Source organism: Schistocerca americana, chromosome 5, assembly GCF_021461395.2.
Source record: "Schistocerca americana isolate TAMUIC-IGC-003095 chromosome 5, iqSchAmer2.1, whole genome shotgun sequence".
NCBI classification, from domain to species: Eukaryota; Metazoa; Arthropoda; class Insecta; order Orthoptera; family Acrididae; genus Schistocerca; species Schistocerca americana.
Window position 1 is genome coordinate 164,828,356 of NC_060123.1, and position 14,500 is coordinate 164,842,855.

The 14,500-nt window shown below is 42.9% G+C and overlaps 1 protein-coding gene across 1 annotated transcript in view; it reads left to right on the forward strand.

Moving 5' to 3' along the window:
* LOC124616123 (zwei Ig domain protein zig-8-like) overlaps positions 1 to 14,500 on the forward strand; it is a 282,641-nt gene that overhangs the window by 267,160 nt on the left and 981 nt on the right. The window lies entirely within an intron of this gene.

Here is a 14,500-nt window from a genome sequence, read left to right on the forward strand (position 1 = left end):
AGGAATCCCCTTTTTGCCTTCGAGAGTTTGCTTTTGATGTCCTCCTTGCTCCATCTGTCATTGGTTATTTTACTGCCTAGGTATCTGAATTCGTGAACCTCATCTGCTTCGTAACCGTCAAAATGGTTCAAATGGCTCTGAGCACTATGGGACTTAACATCTGTGGTCATCAGTCCCCTAGAACTTAGAACTATTTAAACCTAACTAACCTAAGGACATCACACACATCCATGCCCGCGGTAGGATTCGAACCTGCGACCGTAGCAGTCGCGCGGTTCCGGACTGAGCGCCTAGAACCACTAGACCACCGCAGCCGGCGTAACCGTCAATCCTGATGTTAGGTTTCCCGCTGTTCTCAATTGTGCAACTCCTAATTACTTTCGACTTCCTTCGATTTACTCTCAGTCCATATTCTGTGCTCATGAAATTGTTCATTCCGCTCAGCACGTCATGTCATTCTTCTTCACTTTCACTCAGCTTTCTTCTTCAATTTTAATTCCATTCCTGAATCTTTCTTTTATTTCCACCATTGTTTCTTCGATTTACAGATTGAATGGCAGGGGAGGGGAGAGACATCCTTGTCCTACACCATTTTTAATCTGACCACTACGTCCTCGGTCGTCCACTCTTATTATTCACCGTCTTTCCCTATCGCTTATCCCTATATCTCTCAGAATTTCTAACATCTAGCACCATTTTACATCGTCGAAGGCTTTTCCAGGTCGACACAACCTATGAACGTGTCTTGATATTTCTTTAATCTTGCATCTATCATCAACCGCAACGTTAGAATTGCATCTCTTTTGCTTTTGCCTTTTCTAAAGCCAAACTGATCGTTATCTAGCACATCCTCAATTTTCTTTTCCATTCTTTTGTATTTTATTCTTCTTACCAGTTGGGATGCATGAGCTATTAAGCTGATTATACGATAATTCTCCTACTTGTCAGCTCTTGCAGTCTTCAGAAATGTGTGGAGGATATTTTTCTGAAAGTCAGATGACGTGTCGCAAGGCTCATACTATCTACACACCAACGTGAATTGTCGATCTGATACCACTTCCCCCAATGACTTTAGAAGTTTTCAGGGAATGTTATCTATCCCTTCTGCCCTATTTGAGCTTAAGTCCTCCAAACTCTTTTAAATTCTGGTTCCAATACTGGACTCCCTATTCCTTCTAAATCAGCTCGTGTTTCCCCTTCTATCACATCATACAGATATTACTCCTCATACAGACTTTCAATGTATTCGTTTCATCTATCCGCACTGTCCTCTGCATTTAATAGTGGAATTGCCGTTGCACTCTTAATGTTCCAACCCTTGATTTTAAAGTCACCGAATGATGTTTTAACTTTCCTGTGTGCTGAGACTGTTCTTCCGACAATCATTTCTTTTTCGATGTATTCACATTTTTCCTGCAGCCATTTCGTCTTAGCTTCTCTGCACGTCCTATTTATTTCATTCCTCATCGACTTGTATTTCTGTATTCCTGTGTTTCCCGGAATATTTTTCTGCTTCCTCCTGTCATCAATCTACTGAAATGTTTCTTCTGTTAGCCATGGGTCCTTCGCAATTACCTTCTTTGTAACTTTTGTGATAGCTCATTTTACAGATGTCCATTCCTCTTCAACTGGACTGCCTACACAGCTATTCCTAATTGTTGTATCTATAGCCTTAGAGAACTTCAAACGCATCTCGTCATTCCTTAGGACTTCGGTATCCAACTTCTTTCCGTATTGATTCTTCCTGACTAACGTCTTAAACTTTAACCTACTCTTCATCACTACTATATTGTGATCTGAGTCCATATCTGATCCTGGGTACGCCTTACAATCCAGTATCTGATTTCGGATCTCTGTCTAACCATGGTGTAATCTAACTGAAATCTTCCCATATCATGCCTTTGATTACTGCTGATTCTTCCGCCTTTAGCGGCTGTTTTCTAAAAAATGATTCAAATGGCTCTGAGCACTATGGGACTTGACTTCTGTGGTCATCAGTCCCCTAGAACTTAGAACTACTCAAACCTAACGAACCTAAGGACATCACACACATCCATGCCCGAGGCAGGATTCGAACCTGCGACCGTAGCAGTCGCGCGGTTTCGGACTGAGTGCCTTAACCGCGAGACCACCGCGGCCGGCTGGCTGTTTTCCACCCCTAGGATAAGAGAGTGCCTTGAACCTCAGTCCGCTACTCCTCCCTCTTTGACAAGGCGGTTGGCAGATCGAGGATGCCTTCGTATGCCGGAAGTCTTCAGTCGCTAATGCTGATTATTAATCAAACATTAAGAAGAGGCGAGATGTAACTCGGGACCGAGAAAGTTTACGTTACTAATCAAAGACACTGCCCCTATACCACGAGTGCAACCAGAACCGTCATTGATATATTATTTCTAAAATTGCAAATCGGTCTATGCATGGGTGCTGTGAAAATTCTGCACACCATTCTTGGCTAACTTTGCTTCATCAGTCAGTGGTATGGTAGCAAGTGATGGTCCCCAGTAAACAAGTCCATTGAAAACCGTAGAGTAAGCTTCCACTGTTGATTGTGTTCGCGATACTAAAACGATAAAAATAATGTGTATAATCCGTCACGGTAGCGTACTTCAGTTGCGATCTTGAGAGGGCCAGATATATCACCCTTGAATTGAATTTTCGATATTGTACCAGACTATAGGTGTTCGATCAGTCGTAGTGTTTTTGGGTCGACTGCATGATTTATTGAATGTTGAATAAGGAGTGTCAATCAGCAGAATCGTATTCTTTCTTGAAATCTATGAAAGTGCACATCACTGGAGTATTCTTGGTAGCCCTGTGTAGTGTGCGTACTGTAAGACCTTCGGTACACACACCATCAGATTATTTGACTTGTCGCTCTAACGAAGTAGGCGAGTGTCAGCAATATGTCTCGTGGTCTTATCGTGGCGTGTTTATCTTCTGCCATTAGGTAAGACGATAGAAATGCCAGTTGCACGCTTAGAGTGGCAGATTGACGGTGACCAACTTTAAACAGAACTTGATTAATTTTCACACATATTTATTAAAATAATAAAATGCATAGAAATTACTTAGCTTGATTCTGGATGCTGTTTACAATTGTTAATCTGAAGTTCCTTTGGTCTTGGTACGTTAATCTTGCTCTCACATATCTCTGTTACTTGACAAAGTGTCTATTCATTTATCTTCATGGCCATGTACAGGAATATGATAATCTTATTAGGCGCAGACTGAAACTTGACTACAGACAAATGCAGACTAATGCAGACTGACTAATCGGAGGTCTGTACACTCCTTATAATACCTCGCGCGTTCAGGTATCACTGTGCGAGTGTGATCCGCGAGGAGAAAAGGTTCTACGTTAGTAGCAATCTCATTGGCTGCCTTACATATTAATACGCCGATCGGCGGAAACAGAATTTGGTCCGTCTCTAAGACGGCGCCATCTCGTAGTGCGGAGACGGACGAGCGCTGCGCCTGCGCTGTTGTGCTTAGTGGGGAGCGCTCTAGTGGGAAAGTTGTGTACCCGCTGACTACGAGAAACTATGTACACACACCCTGTACTTTAGAAATTTTTTCAGATTGAAGATTTGTTCTGCGCTTGAACGACAGGGGCGGAAACCTGTTTGGTATTGACCCATTTTTTGTTATAACTGATCTTGCGTTGTCTGGGGTAAGCATGCCGAGAAAATTTTGGAGGTGACTTCTAGCAGGGAGATTCCTCTGTAGTTATTCAGATTCGTCCTGTCTCCCTTCTAGTGCAGCAGATTGGTAAGTGCACTTTTCCAGTCGTGAGGAAGCTTTTCTGTTCGCAAAAAGTTTGTGATTATTTGTGTACGTTCCTGTAACGACTTTGGTCAGAGGTCCTTTTCAAGTTCTCCAATGATGTTGTCAGCACCGGTTGTCCTGTTGCTTCTAAATCTCTTAACACGTTGGGACAGTGACTCTAGGTGAGTGGATGTGCTGTACTGTGTGGGGAATCTTGTTTCAGGTTCAGGGCAGTCATCGAGAAACAAAATATAAATTCCTAACAATTCTCTTGATTAGATAATGTAACTTTTCCATATTATTTTCTGAAGCATAATTTTTAAGGTGTGTACCCGTAGACATCCCATGAGGAAGTCCTATATACCCCTATCAAAAAAAAGTTTTACATCACCCCAGTTCCCAAAACTGCTGAAGATAGACGTTGACTGTGGATATTGTATCACAGACACAGTCCCTTTGACTGTTCAGAGATGTCACTAAACCTGCCCAAAGATGTAAACAACCATACATGAGCAGCGACTATTAGACGGAGGGGTCCGACAGCTGATTAGTTCCAGTCATTCTACCAGGAAGGATGTACACGGCTCGTGTTGTCTGTAGTTCAACCATGCCTAGACGATCAATACCGCGGCTGGATCGCGTCCGCAGTGTTACTTTGCGCCAGGAAGGGCTCACAACACGGGAAGTGTCGAGGCTTCTTGGAGAGAATCAAAGCGATGTTGTTCAGACACGGAGGAGATAACGAAAGACGGGAACAGTCGCTGACATGCCTCGCTCAGATCACCCAAGGGCTACTACTCCCGTAGACGTACTCTACCGACGGATTATAGCTCGGAGGAACCCTGACAGCCAGGACACCATGTTGAATAAAGCTTTTCGTGCTGCCACTGGACGTCGTGTTACGGCCCAGACTGTGCAAAAGAGGCTGTGTGCTGAGCAGCTTCACTCCCGACGTCCTAGGCCTGGTCCGTCTTGGCAACTATGAAACCATGGATGGCTGTAGAGATGGGCCCAACAATATGTGGAATGGCCGCTTAGGACTGGCATGACGTTCTCTTCAGCGATGAGTGGCGCATATTCCTTCAACCAGACAAACGTCGGAGACGTGTTTGGAAGCGAGCCGGTCAGGCTGAACGCCTTAGACACACTGTCCAGCGAGTGAGGAAGGTGGAGGTTCCCCGCTGTTCTCGGGCGGCAGTAAGTGGAGCCGACATACGCCTCTGTGCCGCAATATCTGGACGGTACGTGTATGCCATCCACCGACCGGTAGTGCAACCATATCGGGAGCACATTGGCTAGTCATTCGTCTTCATGGACGACCATTCGCGCCCCCATCGTGCACATCTTGTGAATGACTACCTTCAGGATAACGACATCGCTCGACTAGAGCGGCCAGCATAGCTGCGATAGATTAAAACGGGCTGTTTACGGACGACGTGTCCGATCAACCACTCTGAAAGTTCTACGCCGAATCGCAGTTGAGGGGTTGGACAGTCTGTACCAACAGTGCCTTGATGAACTTGTGAACAGTATGCAACGACGAATACAGGCTGGCTTCAGTGCAAAAGGACGTGCTACTGGGTGTGTACAGCAATTTGGACCACTACCTCTGAAGCTGTCGCTGTATGGTGGTACAACGTGCAATGTTTGGTTTTCATGAGCAATAAAAATTGCGGAAATGATGTTTATGTTGATCTCTATTCCAATTTTCTGTACAGGCTGCAGAACTCTCGGAACCGAGGTGATGCAAAACTGTTTTTGGTGTGTGTAATTCCCTCGTCTTATGGTTGCAGAAATTTTCTTCTACCGCGTCCAGTTGTTCCTTTATGTACTTTGTTTACTGCCTGTTTCCTGGTCTCGTTAAAACGATATATGTTTCCAGGGGATATTTTACTGCTGTATTACTGGAAGGTTTGTTAGCGTCTTCCAAGTGCAATTTCATTTTGTGTCCTACCATTGGGGTTTGGTGTTTTTTTGTCGTAATATCAGTTATTTTTTCATTTTGTGTGATCCTTCTAAGGAATTCTTCCCATATGTTTGCATGTTGTTTTCCTCACTCCTGGTTTGTGGTAGATTCCTTGAACTATTCCGTCTCAAACTTTTCTGTGAGTTTTCTTTCTGAAGGATTTTCTTCGGTGTAAATTCGAGTCAGAAAGTGATCTGATACAACATTCGCACCTCTGCGAACTTCAGTGTCATGGATCTCTTTCGGGACTGGGTACTGTATCGTTACATGGTCGATTTGGGATTCTCCCATTTGTTGTATAAGTGACCACTAGGTTTTCTTTATTCAAATGCATTTTCTAAGGGATGTTGACAAAATCTTCATGCTGGACTGTTGTCATAGTTCAATGAGCGCCTTTTCATTTTTGTTTATAGGCGCAATCTTCCCCACAGTTTTGTGTTACATTTTTTCTCTATGCTTTGAAATCAAGATGAAAAAGTTTTATTTCGTCTTTGCGAATCTTGGCCATCAATGTATCTAATGGTGCCCAGAATTTTTCGGTTGGTTTAGGGCATTTTTGCTATCCCCATTAGTGGGGCATATACGTTTATCACAGTATATTCTCTAATTGAGCTCTGAAGGTTTCTGTCACTATCCTGTTGGTAATGAGGGTGATTTCACTGAGTTAATTGATTATCTTCTTGTGTACCATGAAGGCCATCCTCAGAAATGTAGCACTTTTGTGATTCTATTTTTCTTCTTGAAAATACGGTCATTTGTATAATATGTTGTGTCTTAGTCTGTTCTGCGTGTTCTCAGCAGGGCAAATATCATTACCTTCTGTTTATCGAGCTCTAATGTTAGGTTTGGATATTTTCCTGGTGGAATCACTGTGTTTAAGTTCCAGGAAATACATGAGTTTCGTGTGGAAGTTTGTCAGCGAACGCCGACTTTCTCTGTGATCGTGTAATCCCCAGATTCCCCACAATCCGAGTTGCCGTCTGTTGATGGGTGGATGCGTTACCACCTGGGATATTGTTGTTATTTCTCGCAAAAATCATGGTTCCCTGTAGTCTTGTTGGTCCGGTATTTCGCCTGGGAAATTAGAATCGGTGATTGTAAGATCCAGGAGCATTCATTTTCAGCCGCACCTCCCGGTGGACAGATGCTGACCAGGAAACCGCCCACTCTGGATATCATCGAGCCGGTATCTGGCGTGCTACATACTGTTCCTAACCGAGTATTTTCTTTCCTCTGTACCCATAATACCTCATGAGCTTTTCTCTATGCGCCACCTGGGTAGGCGCCTAGTGTTGGAACACAAACCCACCCGGGTTTGTGTATATCCTTTGCATTTCATGACCGGTCCAAAGCATCGACCAAGCTGTTGAAGAACATCTGTTCTTACAATTAATGACATGCTTTCATTATTCAAAGCGCAATGGAAAACTCTTGAAACCTTCACAGTCAGAAAATTACCCAAAAACTAAGATGGAAGTCGGGCGATACTGCTCGTAGATGTTGCGATGTGAAATCCACAAAATGCGGCTCTGATATCAGCTTCCACCGTCGAAGCTTTTCACCTAAACATTAGAAATAGTTTTCTTAAACCTAATACGCTATATAACACAGTTTTTACAACAGTCGTTTATCCTGTACGTGCACTGTGTAAAGAAGGGTCGAAGAAGTAACTTCCTCCAGCACACAACGACTGAGCTCTGTACGAAGATCTTACTTGGCGATATCCATGTAGCGATAGCAGGTCGAGCAAGTCTTGCCTTCCAATTTAACACAGAAGACTATCGAATGGCTAAAGAAATGTATAACTCTATTAACAAAATTATACCATGTTGGCTTCAATATCTCGTTTGGCACGAGACTTACATGAACACATCAACAAAAGTTTTGCTTAACCCCATATGTCGTGCAGTTTATAACGTAGCTACAACAAATATTGCCTATGTTCGTCTGTGAAAATAGACTCGAAAGCATCATCAGCTATCAGTAAACAGAATCTGAGCTTCATAACACTGTGTGTGTGTTGTATGAGTGTCAGTTTCACTGTCGTTTAAGTCCTCAACAGATCGTTACATGAAAATCTTAAAACTAACATTTCAATAAGGTATTTGACTGCGTGTTAGGTATCAATAATGGCTGAGTGCCAGATTAACAAATTAAATTAACATTTAATAACCACAACATTTATTTATGTATTACATGTGGACAATAATTATTATTATTTGGAGGATAAGGATGCTTCTTTAACTGACAAGCAAAACACGCGATTATTGCAAACTCGGACTAACAATCACGAGGCTAACCCTGCAATATCTTTTGCGCTGTGCTTGCGTATTTTGCCTTTAATTCCATGTTCAAGCGTAATTAAGCCATCTATATCTCTCCTGGCTCTATTAATGAAATCAGGCCTTAAGTGTGGTAAGATCTACTGTCACCGACGTGAGGGCAAAATGACAATGCCGATTACTGATAGCTCAGGTTGCTTATCGAGTCCATTTCCACAGACGAACAGTCATTGTCTATTATTTCTCATGATGACTCTGAAGCTTTAAATAGACTTAATTTATGATATCACTTCTCATAATCTATCTAGTAGCTAACAGAACCCAAGCAAACTCCCTTTTATTAAATTCATTCTTAGTGCATATAAGTTTTAACCGCTAATTCTGCATGCTGCTGCGAATTGCTGTAAATCATATGGGAAAAGAAAGTCGTCTAAAGAGGTGAGTGCATAACTCAGGACCAAAACAGAGACACTAACACATCACAACATGTCACGTAGCCTAATCCAGTAAATTCCGTCGAACAAGCTAGATCCTGTATCACTTGCAAATTATTATACAAATACGCAGTCAGAAAGCTTAGGTATACATTGTTAGAGGTTCATTTGTTCCTGTAGTATTTCATATTCAAATACGCAGTCCGATAGCTTATCCAAATGATAGTTTTTTAAAGTCGGATTGTAGCCTATCGCCACTGCCGTTTATCGTATCGCTATATTGCTGCTCGCGTTGGTCGAGATCCAATGACTGTTAGCATATAGAATCAGTGGGTTCAGGAGGGTAATACGGAACGCCGTGCTGGATCCCAACGGCCTCGTATCACTAGCAGTCGAGATGATAGGCATCTTATCCGCGCAGCTGTAACGGATCGAGCAGCCACGTCTCGATGCCTGAGTCAACAGAATGGGGACATTTGCAAAATAACAACCATCTGCACGAACAGTTCGACGCTGCATCACAGATAGGAGCGCCTCCGATGGTGTACTCAACGACGAACCTGGGTGCACGAATAGCAAAACATAATGGAAAAATGTCACTTTTTCGGATGAATACAGGTTCTGTTTACAGCATCATGATGGTCGCATCCATGTTTGGCGACATCGCGGTGAACGCACATTGGAAGCGTATATTCGTCATCGCCATACTAGCGTATCACCCGGCGTGATGGCACTGGGTGCCATTGGTTACACGTCTCGGTCACCTCTTGTTCGCATCGACAGTGGACGTTACATTTCAGATGTGTTACGACCCTTGGATCTACCCTTCATTCGATCCCTGCGAAACCTTACATTTCAGCAGGATAATGCACGACCGCATGTTGCAGACCCTGTACGGGCCTTTCTGGACACAGAAGATGTTCGACTGCTGCCCTGGCCGGCACATTCTCCAGATCTCTCACCAACTGAAAACTTCTGGTCAATGGCGGCGAAGCAACTGGCTCGTCACAATACGCCAGTAACTACTCTTGCTGAATTGTGGTAACGTGTTGAAGCTGCATGGGCAGCTGTACCTGTACACGCCATCCAAGCTCTGTTTGACTGAATGCCCAGGCGTATCATGGCCGTTATTACGGCCAATGGTGGTTGTTCTGGGTTCTGATTTCTCAGGATCTATGCACCCAAATTGCGTAAAAATGTAATCACATGTTAGTTCTAGTGCAATATATTTGTCCAATGAATACCCGTTTACCAACAGCATTTCTTCTTAGTGTATCAAGTTTAATGGCCAGTAGTGTATGTTACAAAGCTTGTTGTTGTTGTGAGTGTTCCTGTACCTATGGTAAAGCCACCTCTGATGAGTGACGTCGTTTGTAACCCTACACACAGTTACCATGCACGTCAGCTACGGGTTGGAGGTCGGACTCGATCTGTCTGCAGCATTTCAGCTTAAACTAAACCATCAGTAGGGACGCCTTAGAAACCTTTGTGAAACGCCAGAGCAAACATCTACGACGCCACGAAGGACAATAATGACCAATTATCGGGTCTGCATCATCATGTTACACGCAGTCGGCTTGTCAGCCTGGGAATTTCCTCGACACGGGAACCGGATTCAGATGGAAGTGTTATGGAATCCTTGCCTGTCAGCTGGTTGTGGTGAAGACATACACCGCACAGGTCGTCCTAGTTGGACAGGTGCGCATGATATTCGACATCTACAACTTTTAAGTGAAAGGAACCGTGTGTTGAGTGCTCCGGAACTGAATTCGACGTTCAAAGAGGCTACAGGAAATCGCATATCGCTTTTATATTGTTACGAGACGATTGCATGATGCGAATCTCTATTCCCGACGATCACGGCGAGACCACGTCGTACACCACAACACGATGAACTCCGTTAGAGATGGACAAGAAATCATGCAAAATGGGCAACCTGGAATTTGCGTAGTGTGTTGTTGATGGGCGATATTCGTATCTGTTTGTATACCTCGCGCAGGATACGGTGGCTGACGCGCACTGACCAGATTTCGTCCGAAGCGTATGTCAAGTTCATACGTTAACCGTGAAGGAAAGGCCGACAGTGCCTGAAACCTTTCGGCCAGTCGGCGATTACAGAATCGAGGCGCATACCTGTAATCTTTCTCAAAGAATTGCACAGAAAGCATTCGGTAAAAAAATTAATTTTACTTTAATTATAGCTTTATATTTATGGTTCATGATGAGGTGCCCGTCATTTCCTTAATGGTAATAGTTATTCCGATATTTACTTGGAGGTGAAACACTGCACGATATTCCAAAAGTCTGCAAGGAAAAATACAGGTTGCTATGATTATGCGCTTAGTGTATATTACATAATGTGCTGCAGAGTATGAAAACTATCTAAAGCACTGAATTTATCTTCAGACTTGGGTGGAAGTCTCTATTTGTCATCAATCGCGAGAAAATTGATCTGATGTAGGACACTCATTTGCGATCGCGCCACGCCAGAGGAAGAAAGAGTTAAAAATCTCCAACGTTCCTCAAATTTCATAAACGATTTGAGAAATCAAAATGAGATTCTGGAAAACGGTATCACACAAAGAGGACAATATTTTGCCATATGGTTATTACGCAAAACTTCATTACCTACCGTGTTATTCCACTAAATACAGACATTTTCCATGAAAGAATACAATTTTAAAGGGCTGTCGATAACTACTGAAACGAAGAATGCTATGGGTTTTGGAGCAACATTAGTGAAGTCATTACACGTTTATTTTGCACCTACGATGTGCTTTTTCGTAATCTGCAGACCTTACTTTTCCTCAGTTCCTCACTTAATAAATTTAATGAACTACTTTTTCAGAATTCTTTTGCAGCTGCTTCTGCACAACATATTAGTGAGGTGACACTGTGTAAAAACCACTGCGTTTTGAGAAAAGAAGCATATTTTAACCTGGCAATCCGAGAAATATGTCATGCTTCTCTGAAAGTTACAAATAGTTAACAAACCAGACGAAAAGAAATTGCTACATTTTCGATGAAATTCTTTTTAGAAACTAACCAAAGCAGAGGTGACTGAGGATTTTTTATAACTGCCACCATGCAAGTGTTCGCGAGGAGGGTCACCACTTAAAATTTACAGAAAATGTGAACGTAGGTTTAAGTTTATAATGGCACTTCCCCTGCAGCACTCGGCATTTCCCCTACAGCGCCTGCCCCTACCCTCACTACTACCATGCTCCACACATAAGTGCAGCCATCTGCGCATCTACAGGCTACTGTATTCTGCATGCACTATACCCTAGTATCCACAGGGAATATTTAATGAGACAACCTGGCAATTTCGTATGCTTCCAACACTGTGTCTCACATGTGCAGTGGGATGTTGTAGGATGGCATTACATAGGGTCTTTCCATCTCTCATACCTGTTTAGGGCAATCTCTCAGCTCCATGGCACAAGGACGAGACTCTACAGCTATTAGTGGGAGGATTGTATCACGATCATTTTTCTGATAATTATATCTTGACGAATGAGAACGCGTGTGCTCATCGTGTTACTCCCGTGATAACACTCCTTCAGAGTGCCAGGATCACCAGAACTGAGTGCCCTGCCTTTTCTCTGTGCCCATTCGATATTTGAGGGATCGACTAAAATGGCAACACGTGCTCTGCACGACTTACACGGAATCACCATTGAAGAGGGGAAAAACTGGATCCACGATTGGTTTCATGACTGATGGCATGCCACATTGAACTAAAGCCTGCATCCGAACAAGACGACTTACTGACATAGCTCAAGAAATCTGTGAAAAACCGCCCACAGAGAAAGAAGATGTTCTAGCGATGCTTTTCTTTTTTGCGATCTGAGCACATTGCAGATGGATATATATGCAAGCGTCACAGCTAATTTTTGTTCTCTGTGCTACGAATTTGGAGATAAAGGGATGGTGTAAGCCTTTTGTTGGTTCAGTGTACACTACAGACAAAACAAATGATGGCGTAGGGATAGTCTACTGTTGGACTACTATGCGCCAGAGAACGTTAAATGTAAGCAGTAAGGGTGCCTCAGGTCAAAAAGGATGTAAAGGTGGTGCAAGATGTTTCAAGTTTAAAGAAAAGAATAAGATATATGGAGAATCTGGTGATACATAACATATGCAAGAACAAATAGGGAACAGTATTAAATTATAAAACGACCGCTGGAGCGTGGTATAATTGCGTCAACACTGCTGCTTCTCTCACCTCTATTCATTGAGAGACAGATGTAATCCAGTGATTGATACTTCGAGGGAGCAATAATGATGCATACTACGAACAACAGTTACTGTTATGACGTCACGAACGGTACTATTTACTAATGAAAACAAGATACGGCAAATATTATGAAACATTCACAGTTAACTAATATTTTGTGTGTTCCTATATAATTCTGTCATTCCACACGGAAACTCTCAAATGAAACAGTGCCGGCCCTTACATGTTCCCAACTCGACTGTGCGGTTCGCGCGACACATCTCTACCTACCGACTGTAGACCGCCAACTGCTGCCTGGCATTGGCACTCAGAAGCAATAATCATACTTTATTCAAAAGCATTGTCACTGGGCAACGATTACTTCAGTTTTTTACCACGGCGAAACCAGAAGTAGCTGCAACATAGTCACTGCGATTAATCAATTCTAAGTAGTTAGAAGTCATAGTAAATAACTCGACATGTTATGATAGAGGATCCTCACAAACTGAAGACTGAAAGAGAAGTGCTCGTATTAAAAAGATTGTATGGTTGGGATGCAGCCTGTTTTCGCATACGTTCGAAAGGAAAGACTGAAATAAAATAAATATTCAAAAGGTGAAATGATATCAGTGCTAAGGCACCCTGCTGACGTTTGGCAGTAGGAGAAATCTGGAAGTAATGAGGAACAAATGAAAGATGATTAACAACAAAACTGAGACAATACTGTAGACCCAATAGAGGCTGAAGAAAGAGATTAGAATATACAACAAGTAATCGAGGACGTTGTGTGTGTTACTCTCATATGAAAACATTAACATATGTGAAGAAATTATGGAGGAACGCGTTAGACGAGTCATAAGATTGATGGCCAAGAACAGAAAAAAGTTACGCTGGACATCTCTGAAGCAGCTTACACAACACGATGCAACTGCTACTATGGAGTACGTTGATTGTGGGTGAGTGTTTCCAGTTTAGAAAAACCCCTCTGTAACCACTTTGTATGCCTATATTCCCAACCAAAAAGCGTTTATGGGCCACGAAGGAGACTTCTTGTCCTCTCAGGAGGTAAATATAGAATATAAACACCTAACTGTTCTGTCTAGAAGAGTTCAGGTTAAGACTCAACAGCTCTAATGTACTGAAACTAGTAACAGCCGAATTTTACTATGCGGGTGAACCTAGCTAGTACCGAATAGTACCGAAATCTTTCATTTGTAATGGAGGGTGGGTCTGTGTGGAAATTCCAAAAGTATCCATAAAGACTGGATGGAATGAATTCACACACGAAAGTTATGTAGATGTACCTCAGTAAGTAATTGCTATGGTAGGTACGATTGTACTCCAAGTTCCAGCAGTCCTCTTATGTGCTACGCAAAATCCCAATTATGGGCAGCCCTGACACGAAGTGAGATCGTGAAAGCAGGAGCAAATGAGTGCTTTGTCCAGACTGAAGATGCGGACCAAGTCCGTATACCCTCGCCAAAGTTATTTGGATATGGAGCACTAAAACGGTTATAGATGTCTCCATAATGACGGTTTAGCAACGTATGATATGAGCTGTTTCTTCCACAAACGCCTTAGCGTTCACCATCCACGTGATGGCCGTTGGCGGAGTACTGAGTAGCAGAACGATTTTTAGGACCGCTTTCCCTTAACTTGTCCTACATACGTTGCGTTAACCGCAGTGTGGCAACGTTGCGTTAACCGCAGTGTGGCAGGGTACATCCACTGCGGACCACTTCTAATTATGACGCTTTGGAGTGCCAATGGATGCACCGGTTATCACCTTTTTCATTTTGAGGGAAATCTTCACAGCAACCGCTACCATGAAGGA